This window comes from Glycine max, chromosome 9 (assembly GCF_000004515.6).
Source record: "Glycine max cultivar Williams 82 chromosome 9, Glycine_max_v4.0, whole genome shotgun sequence".
NCBI classification, from domain to species: domain Eukaryota; kingdom Viridiplantae; phylum Streptophyta; class Magnoliopsida; order Fabales; family Fabaceae; genus Glycine; species Glycine max.
In genome coordinates, this window is record NC_038245.2 from 19,027,261 (window position 1) to 19,033,109 (window position 5,849).

Here is a 5,849-nt window from a genome sequence, read left to right on the forward strand (position 1 = left end):
GGTGAGAAGATGAAGATACATATTGGGCCTAAATAGAAGCACAGAAAAAAAGAGAAAAAAACAGGACAGAAAGACGGGCTTTGCTAGGTGCACCCAGCATTAAAATAAAATTCTAAAAATACCCTTAATTGTTTTTGTTTTTACGGATTACATAATCCATATCTCACACAGATTATATGATTTGTATGAGTCATATGGATTAACTCATATTGATTACATAATCCGTATGAGTCATATGGATTACGTAATCCATATAAGTCATATGGATCATGTAATTCGTATGAGTTAACTCATACGGATTACGTGATTCGTAAGTGGTTTTTTTCAATTTTTTAATAAATTAAATTTTTTTAATAGTAAATATTTTTTTATTTCAAAAAATTATACAGATTAAATAATTCGTATGAATTATATCAAAATTAATTATCATAAAATTTATTATTTAAATTTACATGCGCATTAAATATGCATTAAAAATTTCAGTATTGTATATAACAATATTATTTATTTTATAACATAATTAGACAATTAGCTTAATTGGTTAGAACGTCATGCTAATAATCTGAAAGTTACAGGTTCAATCCCATGTTTTGCCAAACTCAAGTCAACAAGATATCCTAGGATGTAGTAATGCCCCAAAAAGACCATACCCAAGTCAATAAGATATCCAAGGATGAGAATTGTTGAAAATCTCCATGTTTTGCCAAGTATACCCTTCTACTTTAGTTTAATTTTTTGTTAAATGATGATTTTGGTCCTTGAATGTCTAAAAAGTGTGACAATTACATCCTATTGTTAAGTTGTATTTTTTTAGGATTAATTTGACATTAAGTTCATGAACTAATTTGTTATTAAGTAGAACGACAAGATGTAATTGTCATACTTTTTGCACATTTAAGAACAAAATCAAAAATTTTGTTCTTTTAGGGATTAAATTATCATCGATTTACACATTTGAGAACCGAAATTATCATATGTTCTTAATTTTTTTTACAAAAATACCCTTTAGGAAAACATGTTTTTGTTGATCACAAAAGACAATGAAAACGCATTTCCATTTTGTATTAGTTGTCAACTATTTTGTATAATTTATTTTGAAAATAAAATATACACTTTGTGTGAATGGAAATATAAATCCAACTTCAAAATAAACATAAAATGAAACAATCTAACATAAGTTACAAAATTTAGGATCAATTTGACATTAAGTTCTTGAACCAATTTGTTATCAAGTTGTATGAGAACATTTAGTTGTCATACTTTTTGCATATTTAGGGATGAAATCATAAATTTTGCTATTTAAGGGATTAAATTATCATCGATTTTCATATTTGGAAACCAAAATGGTCATTATCCTTACATTATTTTACAAAAATACCCTTTAGGAAAACATGTTTTTGTTGACCACAAACATAGTGAAAACAAACTTTTGTTTTGCATGGTGCCAATTGTTTTGTATGATTTATTTTGAAAATAAAATATACATTCTTTATGAATGGCAATATAAATCAAACTTCAAAATAAACATAAAATGAAACAATCTAACGTAACCTAAAATAATGCAAAATGCATGTATAGAGTGAAAAAAAAAACTAGTAGAAACCACAAAAGTGGCTTGTGTATAATTTTTTTCATATTGAGTCAAATTGATTATAGTCTTGTGACTAGAGTTGGTTGATGGCTTTATTTGATGCAAGCTTATCATGATTTGGTTTATGGATCTTGGTTGATGCAAAGAGGTCAGAGAGTCATAAACTAGCCTTTGGAGTTGGTTGATAGCTTTGGTTGATGCAAATAGGGTCGGTCGAATAGTAAGGCCTGAAACAATTTTTTTACAACATATGTAGACTTTTTACCAACATAGGACGCAAACTTGTCATGATTTAGTCGATGGATTTTTGTTGATGCAAAAAGGCTATGGCCTGGTCTTTTAAGTTGGTTTACGACTTTGGTTGCCACCACCAGGCCATGATATAGTCATTGGATCTAACACAAAGAACATATAGGATATATTTTTGTTGTCTTTAAGTTTTAGGGATTCATTTTCAACACTACCATCCCCAATATTTTTAATTACTATAAACTAAATCAACTAAAATAATATATATATATATATATATATATATATATATATATATATAATTATCTGTACTATAAATAGAAAAATATAATGCATGTTAATATAAATAAAATAAAATGTATCAATTATAACAATAAACAAATAAAACATCATATACATAAAATATCATTAAAATAAACATTAATAATATTTGTAATATTAAATCTATCATCTATGATTTTATTAATTATTAACATTAAGTAATAAAAATAAATAAATCATGTCAACCTAACTCAATATAAGTCAGTCCACTTTAAGTCAATAAAAATTTAGACAAAATAAATATAAGCTCTAACAAAAAAAAATTACAATGGAACCTATGACTTTATTATTAACACCCCAATTTACTATTTGCACCCTAAAATTTTGCTCTCTTTTTTTTACAAAAACACCCTAAACAAGAACATGTTTCCATTTATTGTGTTTACATGACGAAAATGTATTTTTGTTGTGTGTATGGTGAATACACAACACAAACAAGTTTTCATTGTGTATTTTAGCATGGGATTTAATACATTTTCGTTATAAACAAGGGGGTGAACTACTAATCAATAACAATACAAGTCATCAGCTTTTGATCAAGAGAATTTTTCCTATTCAATCTACAGTGTCAATCTGGTTCTACCCTTTTCTTTTTGTTGACTTGTTTTTTTAATTTTTTTTCCTAATTTGTCAATTGTAATACATAAACTCTTTTTTTATTTTGGATTTACTACTCCAATTTAATATATTTAAATTTGTATTTCTTACAAAAATGTTTTCTCCAATTCTTACGGAAAAGTTTTCTCCTTTTTTTATTCTTCACAATAAGTTCCTGACAATTATCATGTTAAAAGTTGATAAACCATTTTAAAAGTTTTGTTTTAGAATCTTATGGACACCCTTTTGTACTAAAAGTTGAGAATCTTTCACTTTTGGGTACGTTTCAATGTCAAATTGAGATATACGAAATTTATTTGTTACAAAACAAGCTACTAACCCTACAATGAGATAGATGACAAAATGTAGGACTTTGCATTAGTATATTTTCATTTTCCCACTCTATAGTCTTCTATTAGAACTTTCTTCTTCTTTATTTTCTCATTTTACCTTTGCATCCCCTTCTGGGACCTAGAGCCCTCCTCACACCTCATCTGCACCATTTTCCTAGAGAACTATGGTCGTTGACAACAACGCCATTTCTCATCACCTCTACACCTCCTTCTTAGTTCCTATCTTCCTTTCACACTTCATAGTTTCCTCAATGGCTCCACTAGCACCTCTATGTCGTGTTGTTGTTGTTGTCGATGCTCACTCTCATAGGTGCTTCGCTCATTCATCACTTTGCTAGAGATTCCCTTTGTCGTTGATAGGTTGTGAGATCTATAGTATTATGATGGTTTTCTCTAACTTATGCTCCAATTGGTTTCTATGTTTGGGGTTATGGATTTCTCTTTTACCAAGAAATTTAAACGATTAGAATAGAAGATAGGTGAGCTTGATTTTTCATTTATTGATTCATTTTTGGGTTATTGACCATTATATATTTAATTAATGAATTTGTTTTTAGATCCATGAAGTAATACATGACTATGGGAAGTCAACTATTGAAAATAACTGTCTATTTTAATATTTGAAATTTACCTTTTCTTTTGATCTGCTAGGATGACCACAATCATTGCTTTTGTAGGTGTTTAAAATATTTTGTTCAACCAAGTTTCATAGATTATGTTAGCATTACCACTTCCTTTATGGATGAGGAAGATGACATTTTTTGCGATCAACCTTTTCTTTAATCATGTGTTATTGACATGTTATGTATGGAAAAATTTAATGCTATTAAATTTTTATTATATTCTTAATTTTATTTTTAATTCAATTAAAAGTTTTCGTTTACTTAATTTCTCTTGAGACGTCAATCCAAACATGTGGGTTGCATTTGATTAAGGTGAGCAAACTGACTCCTTTGAGTCTTTTTCTAGTGAGTTTCCCTTACTTTTATTTGTCCAAATTCATTTGCTAACGATTTTGGTTTCTTTGGGTTGGTTTTATAATGCACTCAACTTTTATTGAAGATGTTACTCCTCTTGTAAGTGGTGATGGCCTTGAACGATTTTTGAGTTCTTTTAGTAAGGGTGGAAGAGAGAAAGTGATTTGAGTGTTTAAATCTTCTTTTCTTTTGGTGTGAGCAGTAGACTCTGGCCACTTGAATCAGCTACCTCATTTTAGTTTGAGTTGTTCTTAATTATATGCATTATGTATATGTTGGTCTACATCATGTTTGTCAACTAATGTTCATTTACTTTATAGGAATTAAGGATTAAGGATACACACATCAACACATGTTATCTGAAGATAGAGGAAGAAAAGGCTGGAGGCTTATTGGGTCTCCAACTCAACAAGTAACATTAAAGTTTCATCTTTTTGAACTATATTTATTTATGTTTCATTTATTATGATGATTCATTTTTTTTGTTTAATAATCCTTAATTATTGATTGAATTGTGTCAAAATTTTAATAATTTTGATATTGGAGACTAACCATGTGTTTTTATCTCACTTTTAACACTATTTATAATGTTATTCTTACTCCTATCTTTTCACTTAATCAATGGTTAATCATAGACAATGACTCTATCTTAATTCCTTAATTGCACATGATGTCAAATTGTATTGGATTTTTACACAAGTACCAATACAACATATGCTAAGGTAATATTCACTTTTTGCATAGGTAGAAGAACAGTGTTATCAGTGCTATGTATAATATGAAAATGTTCAATTTTAATTATCATTGACAAAATAAGTTCTATGTTATTGATTACAAATTACTAACTTTTGGGATATGTGTGTGTGTTACTTTAATTTGGGAGTTTTTGAAGGGTGTTGAATTTACTATAATTACTACTACATGCATGGCTAAATAGATGATTATTTTTTAACTAGGAAACTAAATATAGCAAGTCACTTTCATACATGGTGATTCGGTTTCATATATTAATTATCATTATTTTGTCATTTCCTCATATCTACAAATGATTAGTACTCTTTCTCAACTTCATTTTTTCCTCACACTTGCCACTTATATTGATTTTTATTGAAAATTTTAAAGAGATATTGAAGTAAGTTGAATAACATGAAGAAACAACATACGCATGAAGAGGAATCTCCACTAAGTAAAAATTGTGCAGATTGAAAAATGTAATATGACAGAAGAGAACATTGGATGTTTTACAAGTTATTTGCTAAGCTAAGTTGTTTATTTTTTTAATGCACGAAAATAATGTATCTCTATATAAGTTTGTCCTACCAGTTCTACCAAAAGGCAGCTTTGGAAACTATACATTGTGGTGCTTCAATACTATAAGATATCAAGATGAGTAAATCATGTTATAGGAGAAGGGACAAAATAATGGCAATAGAAATTAACACTGCTTTCAACAATAGAAAAAAAAAGGCTAAGTTCGTGAGATATCTTTCTCATAAAATTATTGTTTCAGCTAATGCATTTGTTCTCTCTCCTAAGAATATATTCTTCAAATTTGATTCAATTTATTTTATTCAAATTGTCAACCATTTTTTAGTTTGATATCTTTAATATGGTTCTAGACTTTGATTTTGTTAATGGAAGTCTTAGACTTATTATTAGAAGATATATTATCTTGGCAATTGAAATTTGCAAGTTTCCCCCCATTTTTTAGATGTTGTACATATTCTCAAGTCTTCATTGTTTCTTCTCAAAATATCTAAT